The 18357-nt window shown below is 27.8% G+C and overlaps 1 long non-coding RNA gene across 4 annotated transcripts; it reads right to left on the bottom strand.

Moving 5' to 3' along the window:
* Positions 1-6792: 6792 nt before the first annotated feature.
* Positions 6793-10746, bottom strand: LOC124421018. 4 transcript variants are annotated; one of them, XR_006941477.1, is made up of 4 exons: positions 10620-10746; positions 9453-10371; positions 8006-8198; positions 6793-7887 (listed from the first exon to the last, which is right to left on the bottom strand). It is a non-coding gene; the product is annotated as an uncharacterized LOC124421018 (long non-coding RNA). The 4 variants fall into 4 exon arrangements; XR_006941479.1 differs by having other exon boundaries at positions 9453-10393; positions 10620-10744; XR_006941480.1 differs by lacking the exons at positions 9453-10371; positions 10620-10746 and adding an exon at positions 8462-8779.
* Between the last annotated feature and the right edge of the window lie 7611 nt (positions 10747-18357).

Raw genomic sequence — 18357 nt, 5'->3', positions numbered from 1 at the left:
GGCATCAGAAGTATAAGTGGTACTTTGAATGTAAAACTGAAACCTGTTACTCAGTCCATAAAGTTTTATCACTTAAGGCTCAAACATAATACTTTAAATCCAATTGCAACTAACATCTACGCAACATAAAAAAGTGTTGTCAATAATGAGATGTAATCATATATTTCTAGACAATTAAATTGTTTTCTCTCAAGAAACTTTTGCAACAAAAAAATATGTCCGTATAATTGAAAGGATTTTCTAATAAAAGGCGAGCGAAGTGTTTGAAGATAGTTTTTTAATTACACAAGTAAAAAGACAATACTTGTGTCTGACAAAACACGCTAACTAGATATTAAATTTCCTTTTAATAGCAATTATTGATAAATTTAACTTTAGTCAATAAATTTTAAATATTTGAACAGAAATGTTGTGATTTGTGCATCATTGTTACCCATTTCATTTCTCTGATCATGTTTTTCGATGCGAAAAGTTGATTTCAGTATAAAGTTGATAGTATAGAATCGATCCAAAGTAATAGATTTTTATAGAGCTAAATCTAAGTCGATTTTCTATTCCATAATCTAGACCAATGCAATGGAAATGAAACAATAACTAATATTCCTAAAAATTCAAAGGCATTTTGCTATATTTAAGTCCCTTTAATTTGTGTTATTTGTTTCGCAAATTTGCCACTTGATTTTTAGATTTTCCACAAAACTACGTGACTGACACTGCAATTCACTTTGCAGTAGTTGGCAAAAGAAAAAATGGTGAAAGAACCGATGGTATCATGTGTTGTTTTTCTATCACTTTTTTTCTTAATGCAAACACAAATTTTTTGACACTTTTCACGATTTTATATGAATTTTAAACAAAGAACGTATTTGTCGTGCAAAGAAGACATAAAATAAACAAGATCAACACATGCTTCCAGAGCCGTTAAAAACACATATACTGACTGACTGATTCCTACATAAATATTATGTACTACGTACATTGTAAATGCATATTGTTAACATGAACATGGACCGATGAATGGATATAAAATGGTGCAAGGATACGAATACTGGGAGCTGAATGAAATGGAGTTAACTTAGTTTACGTGACAATAATGGAAACAATCTGCGGTCATATTATGAAATTATGACACTAACACTGAGAACACTTTGTAGAAAGTCAACCACGAATATTATATAAAAAAATATTGTATAAACAGAAGCTATAAATTATGTATGTATGTACATTGCGAAAAAAAACATTATAATTTTGCATAACTTAAATGTCACTTTGTCATTAGGAATCGTGGGTTCAATTAAAGAGTTATTTGTTGCATACCTTTATGCGAATAATTAAATCTTCGAGATAATAGATAAGATAAAGTCGTCTGAATATTTGTATGCCGCTTAAGCATCGGTAAAAACTTTCAGTTGCAAAATGCAAAAGTATGACATTTTAATGCTGTTATTTTTGGGTTGAAAGGCAGACAATTTAAGCCAAACATTGAACAAGTACATACATACATACAATCATATTAAAAAATATTAATATGTATGATGTATTATTTCAGGACTAAATTATTTTCTGTTCGTGTATAAGCGAGAACTCTGTCCATGGTAGTGTGTTTATGCCGGTTAGACTACTTTTTGCTTCTTATACATTTGCACATGAGACTGTCACGTACTATTGCGGTATTTTGAAAATGTCTTTACATGAGAATCAAAAGAAAATTTAACAACAGAAAAGTTTTGTTAATATGAGCGAATCGCGTACATACATATACTTGTTCATATGTATATCTCAACACGAAAACGAAAGGGAAATTAAAAAATAGAAGAATAAAAATGAAAAACGGAATAGATCATAAAATGAGTCCATAAATTAATTAACTTTCAACAGAATGTAAAGAATAAGAAATGTTTTTTTGTTTTATAATATAATCCACATGAGACCCAAAATAATAAATTATTTATCCTCCAAAAAATTAAAATATAACGGAGTCTAAATGATGGAACAAGTTATGGTATTATTTCCTGATCCATAAAAGTTAAAACGAACATAAATCCCCACCTTATTAATTAATAATTAGGTAGATTAATTATTTAGATACATTCGACGAATTTTTCTATTTTATTAATGCGGGGCTTTCATATATATACTTTTGATATACTTTTGTATTATCTCAGATATACTGACGAAATTTGAAGTCTCTAAATGTTATATTATCTCAGATATACTGAGATAATATTTTCTTGATAAGGACGTTGCACGCCGGCCACTTGAAATTTCAACATAAAAAGTAGACTATTATTTATTCCAGACATACAGGCTAAGAAAATCAGTGCAGCCGTTTAGTAGCCCATAACGTTCAATTTTCAACACATACATATATTTGTTAGTTTTACTGTAATTTTTAGTTTTAAACTTATTCAAACCAAAACTGTAAAAAAACAAAAACTTTGTTTCCGTGCTTATTTTTTCTTATTTGGCTTCAACTTTTAAAAACTTTCTTTTGACAGAATTGTGAAAATAACACTTTATTTTTAAACTGTTTCAGTATTTAGTTTTTGTAGATAATCAAGTATACATTAAATATTTTGTATTAATTGACATATGGACGCATGTATGCTGTAACAAGAAAAAATATGTTGCTTTTGTTCTTTTCAGGGGAACGTTTTAATGTTTTGAATTTCAATAGAAATGATATTTACAAAACCAAAAATAAAATCAGACCTGTCACAGAATTCCATTCCGATCGAAAGTGCAATTATGTTATTATTTTTTAAGTTTTTATCGATTTATTTACAAGCTATAATTCCAATTTCAATCGGAATGGAATTTTGTGACAGGCCTGTATATTTATAAATTTCAATAATTTTCCCTCAGAATAATAGAAATATGAAACCATATTTATAAAGATATTAATCATGCATTTTAGGTTTATTACACATCTTTTCCATACAAAATTCCTATAATAAACCATCAACGACTTTATTAAACATTTATGAATATGATGACATTATTCTTATTATACTACGTATTATATATAAATTTTAATGAATAACGAATTACTACGACAGTTTATAAAATCGTACAGTTGTACTTTTGAGAATAATTTAAATATGTTGAAGAGACAACTTATTATAATGGGATAATCGAACAAAAGGAAATGTACTAATCGGATTATAGGCACAATCTTATCAATTTATTCGAATTATTAACGAGAAGTTTAAGATATTCAATATACAAACGTATTATAATTATTAAACACCTCAGTATAATTTTTATAATTATTATTTATATGTATTGATGTCCTTGATATGCGTTGCACGTTGTTTACATAAACTATTTACACATTGTTGGCAGAAAATGTGCGATTTTTAATATTATATAAGCCACGTATATTTAAATAAATCGTACGTACATTTAAATAAATCGTGACTTTCAATTCTAGCTGAACTATATAGTTATATAAAATGTCTTAATAAATCCAGGATGTTTTAAAGTAGACTTTCCAGGATGTTTAAAGTAGTCTTCATTTTTTAACCTTGTATATTAAAATATACAGCAAACTACTTTTGCAATACATATAAATTTTTTCACCTCAAGCGGAAGCGACCACATCATATATTTTGAAAACTTAACAGCTAAAACAAAAATCTATTTAAAAGTAAAAAAATAATTTTAATCGTCCCTATTCTTCATAAACAAATTATTTAATGGGCAGTTACGTATTTTAACATTTTTATACCCACCATCAAAAAAGATAGAGGGTATATTGTTGTTGCTATTCCGTTTGTAACAAACCGAAATATTCGTCTTAGACCCATAAAAGTATATATATTCTGTGTCCTTGTTAGATTCTAAAACAATCTAGCATTAAATATACATAGATTCATATGTACTTATTAAATTCGAAAAAGGAATTTGCAGTTATTAAATACATATTAATTTTACGAATTTATAAACTTTTTAATACGCAATAATTTCATATGGAAAAGAAGTTTTTAATTTTTCATAAAAAATTATATTAAAAAGCCAAAAAATAATATACGGAACACTTTGCATAATATACACAAATACTAGAAAATTATTAAGTTGACAACACTAAATACAAAAAAACTTATCGAATTATTACGAAGAAGAGAAAAATTGTAATAAATTTAAGAGAAACATATACGCAAGTAACGTTGTAATTGTTGTTTGCAACTCATTTATCAATTTAACACGGAAACGGAAAAAGGAAATTGTTTTATGGACTGCCATGTATGTTTTCGTAATACGTGGATGGTTCTGGTTAAATATATACATGTATGTATACATACGTATATATGCATAAAATTGTATTATATTTTAAATTTATTAAAAATGCAATTCATTTGTGTTTTTCAGTAGCAGTTAACGCAATCAATTTTAGAATACAAGATTTATTTCTGCAAAATTTAAGTTTTTCCGTGTTATATATACATATTTTCAAAGATTTTTTTATTGTTTTTAAGATCCTAAGTACAAGTACTAAAATATTTAAATCTGATAATTTTTAGCATAATACATACTTATTTTTTAATCTCCACTTTTAGTTTGATTATCTATAGTTCACACTCTTTTTTCTTGTTTTCATAAAAATTTATTAATTTTACGTTTTTTGTATTTATATTAAACTACCCTGGGTGCTTCGCTACCCTATGTCCAATATCGTAAACATATGAAAAAGTACTATCGGAAAAACGAAAAAGTACAAAGATCTCTCTCAATAAATTCTCATTTAATAAGGACAGTGTGTTCCGGTTAACCATTATAAAGAATCCATTTGAAGAATATAAAAGTGCCAAATAATTCTCACTTACAAAATATTATTCAGTCAAGATCATGTATGTTAAAATTAATGTTCCTAGGTTGAATATTTTAGAAAATTAAAAAAGTACGTTTCCCCTTTTCGCTTAGAAATATACTTTTTCGAGAATTAAGTTTACAAAAAACTATATCACAGATAAAACTCAAACTGATTCAAATCTGTATTCATTTATTCCGCAAAAAATTGTGTTTTCAAAAAGGCACCAAACAATTTACTCGAATTTGGTCCTATATAGGCCTTAGTACTCGAATTCCAAAATAATATACCAATAGCTTATTTTGTGCGTGTAAATAAACTACTTTTTAAAATTTTATAAAAATTGGCTCAATGAGTTTGAATAAAATTTCTCGTTTTTTCCCTTTTTGGTACTTTTTTCCCCAGTGAAATAGCAAAAATTTTATTACAATAATATTATTACAGAGTTTGTCCGTAATTTAATAGGAATAATTCAATAAACTGAAAAAGTTTTCCTAATGTGCTAAAAAAAAGTACCATAAATGCAGTTTTCTCCCTTTTACACCCAAAAAGAACTGAATTGTAAAAAATTACGAAACAGGTGTCTCATAATTTTGGGAGATGTAACCAAAATATTTAGAAAAATTTTATTATTTTAATTAGTTCAAAAGTTATAAAGGGCCAAAAAAGGTACCAAAATCACCTTTGTTACACATTTTTACCCCTTAAAAGTACGAATTTCCAAAAAGTACCAGACACCCTTCTGCTCATTTTAAGAGTAGATACAGGTGCATTTAAAATTTTGCTGGTATCATTACTATTGTGTAAGATAATTAAGAAAGCCTGTTTAACCGATTTTTCCCCTTTTTACCCGTAAATGTGCAAATTTCCAAAAATCCCACCTTAGTGGATCTACATAACCAAAAACACATCTACTCTCAAAATTTCATGATTCTAGGTTCAGCCGTTTGGGCTGTGCGATGATGAATCAGTCAGTCAGTAGATTAGAAATTCCATTAAACATACTTAAAACGGTCCTATTAAAAAATCTTTTTATTTTATTTTTAATGTTATAAAAGTAATTTTTGTACATTAGAGGTGTCCAAAAAATATCGATATTGTTCAGATGGGTCTTTAAAAATAATATTTTTATTTGAATAAAGTCTTGTCTACTAGAGAAAATTATCTTTCCGGATTCTTTCCACCTCACATATGTGAAAAATAGGTATACATTTGTAACCGGTTGTGGTTATATATATTAGAATATTGAAATAAAAAAATTAAATATCCTGTCAGACTCTGTTAAAAGATAAAAATCGGGTACATTTAAATGAGATATTGCTATACAAAAACAAAACGTTTGAAATGCTTTTTTTAATTAACTTTTTATAAAAAGATAATTACTAAGTTATATTCCTACCATTTTTTATGAAAATTAATAAATTAGAAAACAAAATTGTAAAACTATTGTTTTACAATTTTTACACAAGGTTCATTCTAGTTAATGAATATATAAACATTTTGATGGCATTTTAGAGAAAAATTAATGTGAAATTTTCGTTTCTTGTGGCTTTTAAAAATATTTAAATTTAAAACCTTAAAACATGCTTCCAAAATTAAAAGTTTATATATCCATATTTTTTTATTAAAAAACTTTATATATTCGACACATATTTGACGATTCTTTATTTTTTAGGTCTAGTTATTTTATTTATAATATGTTGTTGCTGTATGCCAAGAATTTGTATGTGCGAATGTTACATAGTTCTTGTGCTTGATATGTTTGTGTTTGTATTTTTTAACAATATCTTTACAATACCCTACAATAGGTATGTGACAGGCAAAAAAGTTAATTTTTAAAATTTCTTTAAGGAATACAGATCCTTTTTTACAGTACATATACTTACTTATCGAAAAAAATCGTAACCTTTTCAAAAAAAATCCTAAAATTTTTGCTCAATATATACAAAGGTGGACTTATTTTTTACAGCCTACAAATTTATTTTTGCAAGATAAGATATTTTATTAAAAATATTAATATATATATTAAAATTACCACTTAAAGAGGCAATTAATTTGCCCCTTTAGGTGCCATAGGAACCACTATGTATAGTAGGTGCTACCGAAAAGGATAAGAGATTTGCAGCTTTTTAATCCGTATAACATACATATATAAAGAGAAATACAAACAAACAGTTTTAAAACGGATAAGAGAAGTTTTTTTCAAAAACTATATAATACGCTTAATCACAAATTTTTACTATCTTCAAAATAGATTGATAGATATTATCACTATTTTCTTAACAGGCTCGTTTTTGTATGATCTTCAACGAATTTAAAATTTATTATGTAAGAAACCATCTGGCATCTATGCTTCTGACACTAAAATTTTTATTTTGGCACAAAAAGGAATAAGAACGCAATCATTTCAGTTGGCCCAAATCCTAGATTCACTACGCTAACGTAAATTTTCCAGAACAACTGGGCAAAATACAAAATATAGTTTTATTTGGTCCATCACAGTACTCCAAAAATTTTAGGTAGAGTTAAAACGAATACAGATAGTCAATGAGTAAACATCGAAAAACGTGATACAGTGCAGTTATACGACTACGGATTTATAGGTTGTGAATTTGATACTCAAAATTCTCGAAGCCACAGATCCGCTGAAGTGATAGTGACAACGCCACACGATGGTCCATATCCACCAGAGCTGAACTACGAAATAGCTTTTCTATTTTTTTCTTGCGGTCTTATTTAATTCATTAAGTTTTACGGCATAAAATTTGTTAATATTAATTTAACCGATTTTTCTTCCATAAATATCCATTCGTTGAATTTTTGCAAAATTTTACTAATTTTCTTAATTTTATTTCATTAATTGAGGTTTACAACATAAAATTTCATTTCATTTCATTTTCATTTATTGTAATAATTTAAAGTCACATTTGTTAATTTTAATTTAACTGTTTTTTCATCCATAATTAGCAACTCGTTGAAATTTTGACGGCGTATTCTTTAAGGAGAGGCAATTGCTAATTTCGTGCATATGAAGCAGTTAATGTTTGTCGGCACCGGACTGTCTAAAAAAATTTCTGCTGTAATTGCAGAAAAATCAAACTAAAAAAGTTAGTTGCATATGATAAACTTAAAGGTGCTTGCGATAATAAAAATTAAGCTAATAAATTACAAGCAAATAAAAAATAAACGACTTACCGTTTGATGCCATTACAATTTGTAAGTAACACTACGATTAAATGTAGCAGCTGCCAAAGATACCTTGAGTTTTGTCAATGGTGAATCTGATACCACTGCAAATTCTCATAGTTGTCCCAATTAAACAATTTTTCTCAATTAAACAATTGTTAAAGGTAATCCGGATCTACAACAGTCCCCAAACAATATCAAACTGAAAATATCAAAAAGATCAAATTTACTATTTGTAGCTAAATATTGTTCAAATCTGGTAACCATCCAACAATATTAAGATCAAACTGAGTGTCTACAAAAAATTAAAATAATTTACTGTTAAAGATTCTTCAAATCATGCTTATATCTATTTAAATTTTAAAATCTTCATTCCTCACAACTTGTATTCTTAGACGAAGATCTATTGGCTATGGCACCGCATGTCAGAATAAACTTCTGCTGAAGTCGCTTAAAAAAACTTACTGCAAAAATAATTCTATAGAATAAACTATAAACAGTTTGCGGTAACCAAAATTAAGTTAATAAATTAAAAGTAAACTAAAATGATTCTATAACAAGCCAAGCAATCAATAGTTAAATGTATTGTATATAAAAACAAGAAACTCTCCAATGTTTGTGTCGATATCAATTTAAAAAAATAACTGATTTTTTCTCCATAATTAGCCACTTGTTGAAATTTTGTCGGCGTATGACTGTTCAACGTTGATGATTAGACTTCGCCTCCAATATCTTCAAGAAAAGTCAATTGTTAATTTCGTAAAGCTGAAGCCGTTAATCTTTGTCGGCGCCGGTTTGTCTAAAACAATTTATGCTGTAATTGCAGAAAAATCAAACTGAAAAAATTAATTGCATAGAATGAGATAAAAATTGTGTGTAATAATAAAAATTAAGATAATAAATTACAAGCAAATGAAAATTATTCCAAAACAAACCTTACAATCAAATGTGCCAATAGTCAAATGGAGTGTAGCACACGATTCACATTTAAAGAAATGTCTAATCGGTATTTTTCAAAGTAAATCTATATGTCGGTTTAAATTTAAAAAAGAAACCTTTTTTCTAGTTTTGTCAATGTCAACTATACAATTGTTAAAGGTACTCCAGGTCTACAACAGCACATCGGTATACTGGTCCCCAATAACCATCCAACAATATGAAGATCAAACTGAGATTATCTGAATGGTATTTAAAATTGATTATTTATTTATTTAAATTATTAAATCTTCAACGTCACGACTAAAAAATAATGAACTCATACCGCTTGGTGCCATTACAAATGAAGAGTTTATATTAAAAAGTGTTAAAAAAAAGTCCATTGCTCAAACAAAGTTGAAACAAAACCTTCGTCAACAAAAAAACTACACATCGATCGATAGAAGCTAGTCGGAATTCGTATTCTCTCAAACAAAAGGCCTCACTTCGCTTAGAAATACTATGTAATTTATGGACTTACATTATTTTAATGCTGAAAACAAAGTATGCTTGTAATAATTGTAGGCGGTTTCGGAGAGAAAGATGATCTCAATGCAAATTATTAATACGCTTTGCCTCACTCGAATCGCAGTAAAAGTACGTTTAAATAAGGAAAATGGATAATGGGTAAGTAGAAATTGTTAGAAAAATAAGGTCGTTTTGACCTGATCCGCTGAAGTGATAATGACAACGTCACACGATGGTCCATATCCACCCAGAGCTGAATTACGGAATTTTTTTTTCTAATTTTTCTTACAGTTTTATTTAATTTATAGAGTTTTACAACATAAAATTTGTTTATTTTAATTTAACCGATTTTTCTTCCATTAATAGCCACTAGTTGATTTTTTGCGGAATTTTACTAATTTTCTTAGTTTTATTTCATTGAGTTTTACAAATTAAAATTTGTTTATTTTAATTTAACTGATTTTTCTCTATATAAGCAACTCGTTGAAATTTTGACGGCGTATTCTTCAAGGAAAGACACTTGTTAATTTAGTGCAGCTGAAGCCGTTAATGTTTTACTGCCGGTCTGTTTAAAACAATTTTAATTTAACTGATTTTTCTCTAATAAGCAACTCGTTGAAATTTTGACGGCGTATTCTTCAAGGAAAGGCACTTGTTAATTTAGTCTGTTTAAAACAATTTCTGCTGCAATTGCATAAAAATCAAATTTTAATATAACCAATTTTTCTCCCATAAATAGCCACTCGTTGAATTTTTCCTAATTTTACTAATTTTCTTAGTTTATTTAATTAATTGAGTTTTATTTATTTGCTCATTATTTTTTTTGTAATATTAAGTATACATTTTGCCGGCGTAAGGAAAGACAATTGTTAATTTCGTGCACCTGAAGCCGTTAATGTTTGTCGGCGCCGGTCTGTCTAAAACAATTTCTGCTGTAATGGCAGAAAAATCAAACTGAAAAAGTTAATTGCATGGAATAAACTAAAAATTGTTTGTGTTAATAAAAATTAAGCTAATTAATTACAAGTAAATGGAAAATATGATAAAACAAACCATACAGTCAAGTGTGCCAATAGTCAAATGGAGTGTAGCCCACGATCCGCATTAAGAAATGTCTAATCGGTATTGTTCGTAGTACATTTGTATGTCGGTTTAAATTCAAAAAAAGCAAATAAATTACCGTTTGTTGCCATGCCAATTTGCAATTGAAGAATTCACATCAAGATGAAGTCTAAAAAATCCACAGCTAAAACTGTGTTAAACAAAATTTTTAAGTATTCGGGTTTTGGTAATGGTGGATATAATAACACTGCAAATTCTAATTGTATTAACTATACAATTGTTAAAGGCACTCCGGATCCACAACAAGACATCAGGTATCCCGGACTCACAATAGCCATCCAACGATATAAGGATCAAACTAAGATTGTCTGAAAGGTATTTAAAATTTATTATTTATTTATTTATTTATTTATTTATTTATTTATTTAAAATGTTAAATCTTTATTCCTTAAGACTTGCTACCTTGAACGAAGACCTTTTGGCTATGACACCGCATGTAAGAATAAACTTCTGCTAAAGTTGGAGAAAAAACTTGCTGCAAAAAATAATTGAATCGAATAAACAATAAATAATTAACTAAAGCTGCTTCGTGCCATTGCAATTTGCAAATGAAGAATTTATATTGAAAAGGTCAAAAAAAGGTCCACTGCTTAAACAAATTTGAACCAAAACCTTTGCCATTAAAAAAACTATACATCGATCGAAAGAAGCTAGTCGGAATTCGTATTCGGCAAAGGACGTAATACATACCCAAAGCGGTAAAAAAGAAAGGAATCATCTTAAGTACTTAAATAGTAGAAAAACTATGTTTCAATAAGAAAAATGGAAAATGGGTAAGTAAAAAAATAGTTAATTGACAGAGAAATAAGGACGCTCTGATATGATCCGCTGAAGTGATAACGATAACGTCACACGATGTTCCAAATCCAACCACAGCTAAATTACGAAACGTTTTTCTACTTCTCTTACAGTTTTATTTATGTTATTGAATTTTGCAACATAAAATTTGTTTATTTAAATTCAACCGGTTTTTCTTCCCATAATAAGCCTCAGGTTGAAATTTTTTTGAATTCTGTTCAACGCTTATAAACAAACAATTGTAGATTTTATTCTTTCCGTATTAAAATTCTGTCCTTGCTTGAAATACATAGTTGAGTTTCCAGCCTGCCTAGTATTTTTATCAAAAGTGACTGTTTTGATAAAAATAGAAATATGTACATACATATATATGTACATACATGTATATTGAAATAAGTGTATGAAAATAAAACGATTGTATTGAAACTAAATTGTATAATTAAGTTTTGTAGCAGTGAGTTCAAATACTTTAACATAAAGCGGACTTTTTTAAAACTTGACATTTCCACAATATATACAATTAAATTCTCTAGATATAACCTTAAGAATAAGATTGTTGTGAAAAAGTAAAACATTCTAAAGTAAAAATCTTACTGCAAAACTTTCTTTAAAATATTCATAAAAACCTACTATTCTTTTAAAAGATCTTAATATCAACTTGAACTATATAAAATATAATCGAATGCTTTATTTTTCCTGCAGGTTCTTTAGTATTCAGCTGTGCTTGGGAAGGAAGTACAAATTTGAATTAACCACTATGATGCCAAATAAAATTCAGAGTAATTGGCAAATATAAAAATACAAGATAGATTTACAATTTAATAAAATTAGAACTTCTAATTTAGAGCATATACTAAAGTCCTTTCTTTTTTTCAGATAACAAAAACTATGTGACAACAACAAATACTTTTCCACAAGAATCGGTTCATCGCACCGGAACGACTTGGAGTTCAACGAACAACGACTAAGGATTGTAAACTCAGCCTCACCGACTTTACACGTGACGCTAATGCAACAACAAAACAGTAGCTGAAATATCTGGGTGAGTGTAAATTTAATTAAAGTTAAAACAGAAAATAAGAACAGTAGATCGTTACTGCACAGATAGTTTAATAATTTAGTTAGGACTCGATAGAAACATCTTTTCATAACACATGGTGAATTCGGTTTGAATAATAAATATAAATAAATGTCTATACTTCATATTATTATCCCTGAATTAAAATAAATTTGGTTTAATGTAGTTATGGATTAAGTCATTGTCAAAACTGATGTTTCTGTACCAATCATTTGTATCATACCCAGTGAGAATCTGCTTTAAGAAGGAACAAACACATATTTGATTTCAAATATGTATTGTACAATCATTTATCTTTGGTTTCAACTTACTGTAAGATCGGACTCAGAAAATGTTACTACCCTTGGTGACAAATAACCCCTAGCTTTTGATGGCACGGTTCCGTAAAGTGTAATGGGGTTGCACCTTCTAATAGGGTAGTGACGGTTACACATGTAACCAGCTTAGAAGCGTAAGTTTTTAGTTGAACCAAACAAATGATTATTCATTCCTGAAGCTATAGTTTCCACTGGTCTATTGCATACATAAATGACATGTACAGATGTCATTATTGCTCAGGATATATCCATAACCCCGTGTCTACATTAGACAAATATTTCACTAATTTTACTAAAACTTATGTTAAAATTTAATTGTACAAAAACAAAATTCTAGATAACTTTTTCTTAACAATTGTCTTGACCACATTGTCATTACTTTTCTACACGCTAAAAATGCCGACTATACCTAATAAATTCTTATCATGATAACAAATAGGCACAAAGTAGATTTGTCAAACAGAAATTCACTTTAAATTGACAATTTTACATTAACAAAATGCACATACATTGACTTTTAAAAACACAGACACAAACATTCAATTTTAAAATTTTCATTACAAACAATTTGTTCAGCGAGATCAAATTTCATTCTTTATATTTTAAGAACATTACATTATTAAACTAAATTTAAAACAAATAATTGTAACAAAAAGAAAAAAATCAATTCAATCAAGTAAGAAATTTGTTAAAGTAAATAAAGATTTTAGATCAAAACAAATGAAAAAGTATTTTTTTAAGTATAGCATAAAAACAAACAAATAATTTATTAGGTATAATTTTACCAAAAGCGGATGTTGCAAAAAAAATTATAAAACAAATAATTTATTATTGTAAGTTTTTATCCAAAAACAAAAAAGGAAAATGCTTTATGTTGTAAAAAATCTATTAAACATATAAATAACTATTACTGGTATAATTTTACCGAAAATAATAACGAAAACATTGTAAAGTATTTATAAAATTTTGGGTTAATACATTATATTTTATTCTATTATACAATAAATAATTTTAACCTTTTACTTTATAATATACATTTATTTTATTGTTAAACTACTGCGATACTTACGAGTCCCTCTAGTGGTATAAATATAAGAAAAACTTTTGTGATTCGCTTATTCGGATATCAATTGGCGATATCCGGCGTATACCATGTCACCCAACGGACCATGCAAAAACAGGGTAGTGGATGCTATGGTATAAGTTATTTTTTTTTTCTATAACTAACAAGATATAATATTTACATGACCTACTAAAACTACATGTGCTGTGTAAACTTAGTATAAGTAAATTTATTGTAAAATTGCTTTTTGTAAATGTAAACAGCCACATGTAGAACAGACGTCACAGTTCTTGTAAAATCATATATACATTTTTGGGATACAAGAATCCTCTTTAGTCAGAAAATTTTTTGATTAACGTTCAGTAGTTCACTTTTTATCGTTCTTGTTATGAACCTAAACGAATTGTGTAAAGCTTAGCTATGGGTTATATCACGGTCAAAACGTAGTTTTTTTTGTACCATAGCCGGTTGGAATCTGATTTAGGAATAAACCTACTCATTTTTGATTTCAAATATTATTGGACAATCAATTATATTTTGTTTCAACTTACTGTAAGATCTGACCCAGATCATCAGCAAACATATTTTTAAAAATGTTTTAGACAGTATTTTATATAGGAACCATCCATACTATTTAATAATCTGTTAGTAAACTATACACATTGAATCAAAAAAAAATCGCGTTATATTAATTTTTTCCAAATTATACCTACTTCATAATGGTATCCCTTAGGGATCAGTCATTGTCTTTCTTATCTCTTACAATACAATAAATCAATTTAATAACACTATGCGGCAAAGTGATAGAATTTTTCTGAAAGGTGTCTCCGATCTTCAAAAGTACACCTTTTGTACAATTTTATATATAATTAATTTAAAATTGTTCATTAAAAACAAAGTTCAAAGGATTGCCGACTTCGGTCAAATATTTACTAAACTTCAGAGGAGATGAAATACAATTCTTGTTTTTATTGTATCTTTTAATGTAACGAATATTATAACTAGTGAATAATATGAAATGCCAATAATCGATTTTTTCGATCAACTATTTTAGTTTTCCAAGATTTTTCCACTTTTTAATTAAAAACAACTTAAAATATTGTTCGAAATCTAATTAAAATTACAAAGAATATTCATAAGTTACACTTCTTAAAGTATTCATTATTATGTCGTATGATGTTACCCAAATATTTTGGGTTTACTGTTGTCCCTTCGTAAGCTGCAAAGTTTTTATAAGAAACATTTACCCAGCTTTAAAACCATTGTTTTATTATATAATGGTTCCTAAAATATTTTGAGTATTCGTGACCTGTAACAATAAAGCTCCTTTTTAGATATATTTAAAATTTTTAACATATATCATTTAAAATGTTCGTTGTTGTTTTTGTGCTTTTTTATAGAGACTGCCGATAGATTTAAGAGAGTTATCTAAAAAATGTTGCTTTTTATTTTGCTGAGCAACATTTTCGATTAATCGAAGCAGAAAAAATAAAATTGATAGTGTGAAATCGATCACCAAATAATCGATTTTTACAGAAATAATCGATTAATGGTCGATTAACCATTCGCTAATTTTAACCATACAATCAGCAGTAACATATCGTTGTTGCTCCGAGAAAAAATTCGCGATATACGTTTTAAGTTATAAGTTTCGTGTAAAGCTTAGCCCATTTGATACAATAGTGTTGTAAATATATTCCAGCATGATTCGCCATTTCTGATCTATAATTAAATATTTAATTAAAGCTACATACAACCGATTTTGTTTCAAGCATTTTAGAGCCAAATATTTTAAAATTTGAATATTTTATTACACATACTGATTTTGTAAAAAAAGGCAAAATGTTTACCTTATATGATCAAATAGCATGATAATTTCGGAACAAATAAAGATATCTTCACAGGATTTGGTGGGTGGATACATGACCAATAATGGCATTAAATAGTGAAATAAAATAATTATTCGTAGCTTTCATATAACTGTTTTTTTATTATTTTATCTGATCGCAATAGAATGTATTCTTTTACTACATAAACTATGGATTCGTTTAATGACTTTGCAATGGTTTATGGGATTTTTGTTCTTTGCTCTAGTTTATCGTCTAGTCTATATATTAGCTTATTGCCTAGTCAATGAACTAGTAAATTGACTATGGACTTGCTTATTCATGCATATATTGATTAGGATTGAAGAATGATTTGGTATAATAGTGAATGTTTAAGAAAATAATTAATGAATAGTAATACAAATTGATTTTCCTTTACTGAATCCATGTTGGTGAGTGCATATCCGATTAATCGTATTAGCAAACCACCAAATACTGTTTACTGTTATTTTATCGAGTAGTTTGGATATACATACATATGTACTTAAGTTTAGGGAGGTAGACCTATATGAATTTAATTTGGTCCTGTAACCGTTAGGTTTGTGTCTCGGGGTTACTGTGCAAATCTTGTAAACTGGTGGAATAAAAGTTAGAATTACCAGATATATTTTTAATCTAGACGAGTTGCCTTTCATTTTCCTAAGGGCGAATTCTAAATTGGCTAATGTTATCTTTCTCTAAATTATTAGCTCTTTGAGAGGGGAACAAATGAGGTCTGTAATTCATAACTTCATCTTTATTTCATCGAAATTAATCACTGAATAAAGCAGTAGTAAAAAAACAGAAGTAGTAGAAAAAAAGTTATCGTAAAAAAAGTTATAAATCTTCTAAGGGTTCTAAGGACTCCATTTTTCAAACTTGGTTAATGTAAAAAACAGAAGTAGTAGAAATAGTTATCGTAAAAATTTTATAAATCTTCTAAGGGTTCTAAGGACTCCATTTTCTACATTGATTAATGAAAAGGCTATATTGGTTTTTCAAAACTTGGACTAAAAGGGAGCAAAAAAAGGATGAAAAGCGGGCAAAATTTGTTCTTTTCAGCCAAAATATTTTAGACTTTTAAGTTTAATAATCTCAAAATTATGTATATTTCGAAAAAGCTCGCTTAAGGAGAAAACAAAAAAGGTAATTTAAACTAAATGGACAAAAAAGAGTAATTATGTGTTCTTTTGGCATTTTTGTGAAATTTAAGAAAAGTGTTTTATAAATAATTTTCCGTAATAAGTCAAAAACTAAGTTTCTCAAAAATGATCTCGCAAGACATCATTAAAGAAAAAAAGGGGTCATGGGGACATTCATGATTTTCTTAATAAGTGTTCTAAGGACTCCATTTTTCAAAACTTATTAAACAAAAATTTAGAAGAGAAAGAGGATGTACATAATTAGCATTTTTTAGCAATAAGTCAAGTAATATCTTTATCCTAAACTAAATGCTTTTTTGGATGTTCTGGAAGCTGTTAATGTCAACGATACTTTAATATTAAAGTTTAAAAATATCAGTAGTAAAACGAAAAGCCCTCTGCTAATTTGCATATTTTAATCTATGGACTTAGAATATATTTTATAGTTTAGATGAATGTTCATGAATAATTTTATTAAAGGAAGCAAAGTCCTTCTGGAATATCTCTTACGAGAAGGGAACGAGATATAAGTATAGCAAATTATTTGGTAGCACTGCTTTTTTATTAAAGCGAAAAATATATAATTGCATTTCTGGATGTGATTAAGGTAACATCAATTATTTTTTGCTGGGTAGCAGTTGCTACTAAATTATTGGTAATTACAAATTATAATTTTAGGTTTTGCTACATCGGGAAAGTATTTACTGCTTATATTTAAAGTATTCCTACTGCTACATTGAAACGTTTAAATTTTAATGACTGTGCTACTGCTACAAAAATTGTTCTTTTTGGCTACTATAATAACTACTGTTACCAAAGTCTAAAGGTAGTACAAGTAATAATAAATGATTTGCAGCTAGCTTTTGCATCGTTTTTTATCTACTAATATAGTGATTTTTCGTTACTACAGTTACTTGTTGTATATTTAGTTAAATACTGTTTTTCAGTTTTGTCAGACTATTTAGTTTTTTATATTCTTTGGTCTGTCTATATAATATAAAATTCAAAAAGCGCATACATATCCTCAAGAAATTGTATGTTTAGTTTCTGTTTTACTTTATTTGCTAAAAGTACCAGTATATTTTCCTTTGTGGGTTCTAATTTAATCAAAACAAAATGTGTTTTTAATATTACGTTTCTTGATTCAACGCCAGTTTAAGGAAAAGTACAAGTTGGTATTTCTGCGTGGCCAAAAATACATCTATTGTATATTGTGATTCTAGTTTTAACTTTATGCTTCAAGATTCAATACCATATGAAGTACAAGTCTTACATGGCCAATAATAAATCTACTGTCAAAATATGATTTTAGGTTTAGCAGTTTAGCGCAAAATAGAAAAGTTTGAGCGTTTATTTGTAATAAATTTTGGTCTAGGTTTAGAAATTGTGAATTGGGAAAAAGAGTTTAATATTATTGGAAAAATGATCACTTCCATATATGTACATATGTAAAGGGCAAATCAATCAATTCGTCTGAATTTTCATGAAAGGTAAATCACTTGGAACGTCAATGTGTAATATGTTTTGTTGAAT

This window comes from Lucilia cuprina, chromosome 6 (assembly GCF_022045245.1).
Source record: "Lucilia cuprina isolate Lc7/37 chromosome 6, ASM2204524v1, whole genome shotgun sequence".
NCBI lineage: Eukaryota > Metazoa > Arthropoda > Insecta > Diptera > Calliphoridae > Lucilia > Lucilia cuprina.
The sequence above is the reverse complement of the archived record's forward strand: the minus strand, read 5'-3'. Positions and strand labels throughout refer to the sequence as shown.